The sequence below is a fragment of the Hevea brasiliensis genome, chromosome 14 (assembly GCF_030052815.1).
Source record: "Hevea brasiliensis isolate MT/VB/25A 57/8 chromosome 14, ASM3005281v1, whole genome shotgun sequence".
Classification (NCBI taxonomy): Eukaryota; Viridiplantae; Streptophyta; class Magnoliopsida; order Malpighiales; family Euphorbiaceae; genus Hevea; species Hevea brasiliensis.
Genome location: NC_079506.1, coordinates 80,254,386 through 80,264,639, shown reverse-complemented (window position 1 = coordinate 80,264,639; position 10,254 = coordinate 80,254,386). Strand labels below are relative to the sequence as shown.

The window sequence follows — 10,254 nt, the reverse complement described above, 5'->3', positions numbered from 1 at the left end:
AATAAGTTTTGCATATAAGAAAATGGTAACCATTATTAAGAAAGGTTTAGTTTTCATTATTTATTACCCTAATGGAATTGGAGATCAGATATTGCATGACATCTAACATGCTAATAAGTCCAAATTAAACTTCATCTTTCATTCTCTATTTTTGGTTCCCATGACCAATTGTGTTTGGGAATTGCAGCTGTTGTCTGCACAAAATAGATCCATAAAAGTTATAGTTAATAAGAGCTGCTAATGCTTTTGTCTTGTTGTATTGAGATGACACAGAAAATGAAGAAGAGATCATAAATTAAGAACACACAATTCTGCATTTATTTTACATCTTTACATATATAGTTCAGGTAAAGATTTATATTATATATATGAACTCCCGTGACAAGGATTTATTCACACAAAGCTGTGATAAAGGTATTTAGACAGAGCCCTTGATGGCCTTGCTATAACCAGTTTGATCATCATAATACTTGGACCATAGCATAACTCCTCCATACTTAGCAGAACCCTTGATTGCAGGAAGAACTTTTGAAGTGAGATCAGTTGCAGGGATGAACCCACTTCCAGCTATAGCAGGAGTAACAGGTAATCCCAAGAAAATCTTATTAGCGCGAATATTTGAAGTCCATTGCTTCCATGCGTTTTCAAGATTGGTAATACTTCCAGAGGAGTATTGGTAGGGAGGGTTATTGTAGAATTGAACCCAAACATAATAAAAAAAGGCCTGTCTTAAGGGCATTTCCTACCCAAGCATCAGGAAATGGGCACTGCGGAGCTGCAGTTAAGTATACTTTTATACTTTTCTTGATATATGCTGAAAGGAACCTTGCAAGATCGTCCCAGTATTGGTTTGTTCCTCCTTCAATGTCAAAATCAATCCCATCTAGAATAGCTGGTCCAAGGGGGCGAGACGATGAATGACCACCCAAGAAATTATTCCAAAGGTAAGTGGCAACCTGCCTGGCATCCTCAGTAGTGCAAGTTAGTAACTTCCATCTCCTCCACCAATAGAAAGCATCACCTTGATGCCTTTGGCTTGACATGATTTAATGTCAGAGCTTAAGCCTGTGCAGCCATTGCTGTATGGATCACAATGACCAGCAAGGTTGATCATAGGAGTCTGACCATTGCCAAAAGTGGGCAGGAAAGCTATATTTACAAAGTCAGAGTTTCCTGTGGCACAAGTTTCGGCTAAGGTCCCCTCATTTCCATTCTGGCCCCAATAGATTGCTATTCCACCAGCATTAGAACACAAAAGAAACGTTAGAATTACCGATAAGAGGAATAATACTGAGATTGATGAACTTGAAGCCATTCTAAAACAGATTTGTAAGTGTTTTTAGTCACTAGCTACCATATACTTCCCAGGATTTGCTTGTTTGGTAATACAATGCTCAAATGAATTTCCTTTTATAGGCCAAAATGATCACATTCTGATGGATACATTTTGTCTTTATTGAAGGGCGAGTGACTTAGCATTTGCTTCGTTGCGCCTGACATGGACGAATGGATGACAACTAAATTACTGATACAAGAAGTTTTCATATCTTCAAATATCAATTCCTGATGACCACTTTCCCCACCTTGAATAGCTGTCGGCGCTCTACTGTTATTGTATCTTTTATTTGCCTACTTTTCTAGAATTGTCTGTACTTATTTACCGCTAGTAGGAAATGACAAACACTACATGTGTGATAGCTTAATGACTGAACAATTACATTTTTATAATGAATGCATACCCCATTTTGGGTGTTTGTATACTTCTCTTTTGTCATGTATTTGTCCACTTTTATTACTCTTATCTGTCTGTGCATGTTCACTATCAGTTGAAAATAACAAACAATAAAATGCATTAGTGGATTCAGTAGCTGAATCATATTACAAGAGTTCTATTAGTTGCCAATACTATGATCTCTTGACATGTTAATGAATCTGTATTTAATAGATAAACAAAATAAAACTTACTAACTTCATTTTCACAGCAGCTGACAAGGAAAATTGAAATTTATCAGGACGCTTGTCTCCTTCCACAAGTATTTGTGGACAATAAGTCTGCCATTTCAATGATTGAGAATCCAGTTCAACATGGCAGAACCAAGCGCATTAATGTGAAGTTCCATGCGTTGAGAGAAGCTGAGAAAAATGATGAAATAAAGCTGGTTCATTATTCTTCTGATAAGCAGCAAGCAAATATCTTTACCAAAACTTTGCCTAAAGCTAAGTTTGAAATTCTGAGATCAATATTAGCTGTAACAAGCTTTTGTTAATCTCAGCCATGTATTGAAGCATATAGAGGGAAGCTTAGAGAATTTCCCTTTCGTTTTTATGCTTTTTTTCTGCTCTACCATTGCTGCAACTTGATGCTGCCCGAGTAAAATGAGGTCAAAAGGTCAAACAAAAATTCAACCTAACAGTCAAAATGTCCGCACTCTCCCAAAGAGTATAAACTAAGCGAAAGGCTACTAAAAGCCTAGCTGTCCCGGTTCGAACAAGATGAAAGTCGATCTAGGCCTAGACCAAACGATAATATTTTTGCTCGCCTAGATGAATGAGCAGAACCTATATCAACCAAAAACAATACCAAGGAAAGATGAATATAAAGGAGGAAATATTGGAGTAAACATCCAATATTACCTTCGCAATTAAAGCAACGGCTATTTTCTTAGATGACTATAAATAGTCAAAAGTAAGGTACGCATATTTACCATCTCAAATTAATAATAATTCTTTTTTATTCTCTCATATCCAATTCACTGATTTGAGCATCAGAGTAGTTGGCCATAAGGCCACTCACCTCATCTTTTATTTGCTTGCAGATCAACATGGCGTTGGGACTGGACCCCTGAAGCTCACGATAGCATCAGTGTCGCCATCTGTGGAAAATTCATATCACCGAATGATAACCCACATCTGAAATCATTTGTTCTTTATTTTTCATTTTTTGTGCTACCAGTGCATTTTGATCTCCAGTCCTAATCAATTTTCTATTTTTTGTGGTTTTGCTGTTTCAATGGCTACAGATCTGATGACTCCAAGCAAAAACATCATCTCCATCACCCCTACACTAGGAAGGGAACCATCGGTGATGGCAATGACCCAGAGTTTAACCACACCCACCATCCCTTCTTGCGGTCAGATTTCATCAGACAACATTATTATGATAGATCAACAGAGCCCATTTCAAGGCATGGCATTGGAGCAGGCTTACCAATGCATATAGAAAATAGAAACACAAATTACCTTCCTCAAAGGACTAATTTTGGGAACCAGCGCCCTACCAGGGACACCTGCCCTAGAAGTAGGACTGGTCCTAAGGGTACTTTTTGAAGAGGCAGATCCAGCTCAATCCAAACAAACCAAGCAAGAGATTATTTGGTCGATAAACAACTCAGGGAAAAAGAACGAACAAATCACAGCAAGTGAATGAGCAAGAGGAGTAGTCTGATGACTTGCCTCGGCCAAATTAAAGGTAAATTGGAGACTGATGAAAGTAGTACAAAGGTATCAGAAACAGGTAAAAGAAGAAAATTTTGGGATTGGAGATGAGTCTCCACTGTCTGAGCCGATCATGGCTGAACAATTCCTGTTAAAATTCAAATTACCTACACTGGACAAATACGCTTGAATAATAGACCTAAGAAGCCACGTGGCAAACTTCCAAACAATAATGATGCTACATAATGTTAACAATTATCACCTATGCTGGGTATTTCCAACAATACTAACAGGGCTAGTTCAGAAATGGTATTAGCGCCTCAAACCTAGATTGATTCAAAATTTTCATTAGCTCGCCACTGAGTTCAAAAACAAATTTATTTCTTGCATCCCTCCGAAAAACTTATCTTCAAACCTTTAAAAAATAAAATAGTAGGAAGGAGAGTCCCTTAGGGAGTATATTACTCGATTCAATGATGAGGCAATATAAGTTGAAAATTTAAGCTGCGAGACTGTATGTGAGGCTTTGAAAAAGGGAATGAGGAACATTAAGTTCTCTGACTCTTTAATAAAAAAAAAAGCAGACAGTGGACTACTACCAGCTAATAGAGGGGGCTTAGAAGTACATCAGGCTGGATGACGAGCGACAGGCTATAAGAGAAGAAAGGAAATCCAAACAAAATAATGACAGAGGACAAAACAAGAAAAATTATAGCTTGGATTGAAGGGTGTATAGCTTGGATCGAAATCCCAAATGAAGCAGAGAGAGGTTCCACACTATACACCATTGAATGAAGCGAGATCAAAAGTTCTGATGTGGATACAGAAGAATGGCAAGCAGGTCAAATGGCCAAAGAAGCTTAACTCTAATACTTCAGGAAAGAGGGACAAGAGTAAGTTTTACAAGTTTCATGAAGATCATAGCCACACCACTGATAAATTCAGACAACTTAAAAAATGAGATAGAACTATTAATTAGAGACAATCGGCTCAGGAGATTTACAAGGAAAAGTCAGGATGAAAGAAAAATGTCTGCCTCCAAAAGCAAGAATATCATCGCACAAAAAGATAAGAGCCTGATCGGGTTAATCAATGTAATTGTAGGGGACCAACACATAGGGAAGGCAGGCAATAAGAGGCCAACTGAGCCGAGCAATATAGGAGGCCGAACAATCTTCTCAATCGACAAAAATGAATTGAGCAAGTAGATAATCACCATTGGTCCTAATGACCATGAGGTAAAACAACCACACTTTAACCCTTTGATTGTGTCTGTGCAGATGAATAGGTATACAATACAATGTTTGCTAATCAACACGGGTAGCTTGGTGAACCTCCTGACAAAAGAAGTCTTGAAGAAACTTGAGCATAAGTCAGAAAACGTAGTAAAAGTCATGTACCCTTGGGTTGACCTCGATGACAAGACGATTCCCATTTTTGAAACCATTAATTTGGCAGTAGCCCTAGGCAATGAATGATATAAGCGAAAAATTTACATAGAGTTTGTTGTGGTCAATATTCCCCTATCATACAATATTATCCTTGGCCAACCCATCTTAAATGACAGTGGCATAGTAATCAGCATGCGATGGTTGTGTATGAAGTTGCTTGCTTCTGAAGGAATAGCAATAGTACAAAGAAGCCAAAAGTTGGCACATGAGTGCTATAAGAAATCAACAAAGGTGATCACAGAAGTAACCCTACCAATTGATCTACTAGAAAAACCAAGGAGTCAAATCTTACCCGAAACAGTCGACTTGATGATAGGAAATGAATTAGAAGAAGGGAAGAGAGTTTATCTCGGTACTGCATTCAACGGGCCGAGTGGGGAGTCAATGATCCAAATATTAAAAGACAGAATTACAACATTTGCATGGAAAGTAGAGGACATACAGGGAATAGACCCATCGATAATTATCCACAAGCGGTTCAATAAAAGAAAAGGCGATTCGCACCAAAGCGTCAATAAGTAATTAAAAGTGAAGTTAAGAAACTATTTGATGTAGGTTTGATCTATAAAGTTAAATACCCTAGCTGGGTAGCCAATGTTATCTTCGTCAAAAAGGCAAACGAAAAATGGTGGCATTGATTACACAGACCTTAATAAAGCATGTCCGAAGGATCACCACCCATTACTGAACATCGAAAAACTAGTGGATGCGACAGCTAGGCATGCATTAGTGTCACTAATCGACGTTGTATTAGGATACCATCAAATAAGGATGGATCCCAAAGACAAAGAAAAGACTGCCTTTATGACAGATTCTAGAGTGTTTTGTTATAGAGCCATGCCGTTCGTTCTTAAAAATGCTTGGGCCACTTATCAAAGGCTGGTAGATCAAATGTTTAAAGAATAGAAAGGCCAAATAGTCAAATATGTTGACAACATGATCATCAAATCAAGACCATTAGAAGACCATGCTAAAGATATAGTTGAAGCATTTAACGTATTAGACAGAACAGGGATGAAGTTGAACTCAAACAAATGTACCTTTGAAAGCAACAAATTTCTCGACTTCATGATATCCGAATGAGGGATAGAAGCAAATCCTGAGAAAATCTTAGCAATCCTTGATATGCAGCCTCTGAGCAACATAAAGGAAGTATAGTAGCTTAACAGTAAGATCACTGGCCTTGGAAGATTCATGAGTTGTTCTACCAAAAAATGCCCGCCCTTCTTCTGAGCTTTAAGAGCAAGAAATAATTTCAAATGAGTAGAATGCCAGGTAGCTTTCGATCATTAAAAACAATTTTTATTATCACCATCGTTATTTGATTCGCCAAAATTGGGCGAGATATTATTCCTTTATCTTGTAGTAACAAAGGAAACCATCAGCTCGGTCCTCGTTAAGGAGGAAGAAGGTGAATAAAGGCTAGTATATTACACTAGCCAAGTGCTAAAAGGGTTTGAACTGAACTATCCTACCCTAGAAAAACTCGCTTACACAGCCTTATCAGCAGTAACTAAACTAAAGCCTTACTTCGAAGCCCACACTATTGAAGTCTGAACAAATTACCCTTTATGGAAAATCTTACACAAACTAGAAGTGTTCAAACAATTAGCAACATGCTCTGTCATCCTCAGAGCATATGACATCAGACATGTGAACTGATGCCAGTACCCTAGATCGAAGAAAAATTAGAAGAGCAATGAAAAGTATGGGCAAATGGAATATCAAGTTTGTTTGGCACAAGAATAGGTGTGGTCCTAAAGAGACCACATAAAGCAAAGTTAAAATACGTAGAAAAACTTACATTCTGAGCGACAAATAATGTAGTCGAATACAAAGCCATCATCATGGCATTGTGAATTACCAAAGAGGTAAGGGCCCAAAAGGTCAACATTTACTGTGACTCATAACTATTCATTAATTAATTGAAGGGAAATTACCAAGTAAAAGGCCAGAACTTGGGCAGATATTAGCTACGGATCCAAAACATTTTAGCACAAATTTGAGCAAATAGTGGAGATGTGAACATTCTCTAAATACCAAGGGAGGAAAATTAAGAAGCATATATTTTGGCAAAAATAGTAGCAACGTCTAGCATGATAATTAAAACATCAAGCCATGGTAAACTGCCAAAGCTTCTACTGTAGTGTAGTACCTGGGTTCAGCCTTCTCCTTTTGGGGCTACCAGTGAGGAGGCAGGATTTATCCTGGAGAGGCAATCCTCAAATACTTACTTTAACCTGACGACTTACCATTCATAGCTGAAGAGTCATGTGCCACTTCAACTTCAGACTCTGATTAGGGTTCTGCTGTCACTAATAGAATTGGAAGGGCAACAATTTCATATAATAGTAATAGAGACCACCATTCACTTTGAGCATAAAGGTGACAAAGAAGCTGCACAAATTAGAGAATGCACTTCTGTATATTAAGTTAAGGAATAAACAGTTCTTGCTCACAACTGGAAATGAGGTAGATGCTCCTGAACCAGAATCCGACTCGCCTATATCCATATAATGAATAAAACTTGGGATTGTGGCAGTCAGGAAAGCCAAAGCAATGGCTAAGGGCAGCCCCTTGGAATAGCCCACTTTTATCAAAAGAAGGAGAGGGCACGACCCTCTTCCTCAGTAGCTATGGATTCCTCGAGCTACCATACTTGCGTGGTGATGAACACTTCTTCCAACCATCCCTCTAGAAGAAATAACAACACCAACTATGGACAAAGAGGAAGCACTACCAATTGATATTAGAGAAACATGGATGACACCCATTTTCTACTACCTAAATCAAGACACATCTCCTGAAAATCAATTTAAAGCTAAAAAGATAATAAAGAGTTCAGCAAGGTATAATATACTTGATGGCTGGTTGTACAGGAGATCTTACCTCTAACCATGGCTTAAATGTATCAGTAAAGAAATTGGTTTGTTTGTTTTGCTTAAGATCCATGAAGGACTATGTGGAAGCCATGAAGGGGTGAGAATGATCAACAAGAAAGCATTTAGACAAGGATTTTTTCTAGCCTATTACAGTACAGGATGCTAAAGATTTGGTATAGAAATGCCAAAAATGCCAGGAACATAGTAACATTTCCCAGTAGAAAAACTTTCAACAATCGACAGTCTATGGCCCTTCTACCAATGGGGCATTGACGTCCTCAGACCTTTTCCAATAGCATCAGGGTCTCACAAATATGCCATAGTTGCATTGACCACTTCACCAAATAACCAAAAGCTAAAGCATCACAATATGTAATAGTCAACCGAGCAATCATCTTTGTCAGAGAAAATATTTTCTACAGATTCAGAGTCCCTAAAGTCATCACAATAGACCACGGTACTCAGTTCACCAACAATAAATTCAGAGAGTTATGTACCGAATTGGGGATCGATCTCCACTTCGCTTCAACATATCACCCACAGACAAATGGAATGACCAAAGTCACAAACCAAACAATTCTTCATGGATTGAAGAGATGGCTAGGCAAAGCAAAAGGATCATGGCCTGATTATTTGTCGAACATCCTATGGGCTTAATGAACTACACCAAGATCAACAATAGGGGAAACTCCATTTTCACTTGCATATGGGTCAGAAGTAGTAATCCTAATAGAAGTCAATATTCCATTAACCCATATAGAACACCCCAAGGAAGCTTCACGAGAAGAAGATCTACGATTTAATCTCGGCATGATAAAAGAGTTGAGCGAGATAGCCTTTGTCCGAATGCATAATACAGGCAAAAGATGATTAACATGTACAACAGGAAAGTCAAAAGTCGAGCATTCATGGTCAGAGAATTAGTTCTTAAAAGGGATGATGTTACAGGCGACGTGCCCGAAGTAGGGAAGCTAGGATCTAACTGGGTTAGACCTTTTGTCATTTCCAAAGTTATCTGCCAGGGTTCTTATAAACTAGCCGAGACAAATGGAAGAGTATGGCCCCGAGCATGCAATATCCGTAATCTTTGCAAATATTATCAATAAAGATGGATTTTCAGTAAATGGTAATCTAAGGGTGCTTAGCCCATTTACAATGATAGTCTGCCAGGCTAAATAAACTAAAAATATTTAGCCCATCTATAGTGATAGTCTGCCAGGTTAAATAAACTAAGGGTGTTTAGTCTATCCATAGCTATAGTTCACCAAGCTAAATAAACAAAAAGGCACTTAGCTCATTCACGGTGATAGTCTGTCAGACTAAATAAACTAAGGGTACTTAGTCCACGGCGAAAGTTTGCCATATTATTATCTGATGATTTGAACGAGTAAAAAGGCATGGAAAACAATGAAAACAGATTATCGTGCTTCCGAGCAAAATTCTCTGTATTAGTTATAAGTGAAGTAAAGTCGACTATCTAAATTTACCTTAATCTATCACGCAAGATCAATTACAGATTATGTTTCGAGTAAAATTTACTTGAACACTTGCATATAATTACTTAATGACATGAAAAAGCCGAACAAATCACTAAAATTTTTCTTCTTAAGGTTCCAAATATTTATCACTTATAAAGATTAATTAAAAAATTCTTCGATCAAAATTACTAGGTTTTTCACCCAGGTTGTGAGTTTGACTCTTGACCTTTACTTCTTTTACTCGGCTTGCGGGTCCGAGCATCTATATTATATTCTTAGTTGCTCATGTTAATATATTATGCTAAGCTACAATGCCTTACAAATTTCAAAAAGCAAAGAGAAAAGCAAGAAAAGCAATATTCATTCATTCAAAAAGATAGATTGTTTACAAAAATTACTAGGCAGAGGGGCCTACATCTTCATTTTTACCCCCCTGCCTAACCAACTAGACCTTAGCATTCACATCCTCACCACCACTGAGATTATCTACCTAGGAGAAATTATCTCTCGGATAGCGCCTTTGGAGTTCAATGATAATGTCATTATGGGCTTTGACATAAACGTTAGCCAAACGTTCATCGGTGGTGGAAAGCTCAACATCTTGGTCTTCAATCTTTTTCTTCAAATTAGCCTGCTCTGCCCGGGCAGCTTCCAGTTCAGCCTCAAGACCCTGTGCCTTTTCTTTTAACTTTTGAAGCTCACCCTCCTACTCTTGGATCTTCTTCTCAGAGGCAAAGAGTTGACTTAGTCAACTCTCCTATGTATTGGCTTATGCCCTCTTAAAGCTCTGTTATGCTTACGAAGCAGTTGAGTATAAGCTATCTGCTCCATCTACAATGTCACAATTTGAAGGGAGAGCTCATTATCATCATCCAGGTCGAGGCGAGCTCGGTTGATCGGATGGGTGTACCGCTTGGCAAGCCAAGCAGCAAGCTTGAAGTTCTCAACTATCAACTACTCGGATAGAAGTTGCTCAATAGTCTATTAAGCAATATGCTGAGAAGTCGT

General features: G+C 38.1%; 1 pseudogene; it reads right to left on the bottom strand.

Moving 5' to 3' along the window:
• Window positions 1–291: 291 nt before the first annotated feature.
• Window positions 292–2,123, bottom strand: LOC131173225 (hevamine-A-like; annotated as a pseudogene).
• Window positions 2,124–10,254: the final 8,131 nt, after the last annotated feature.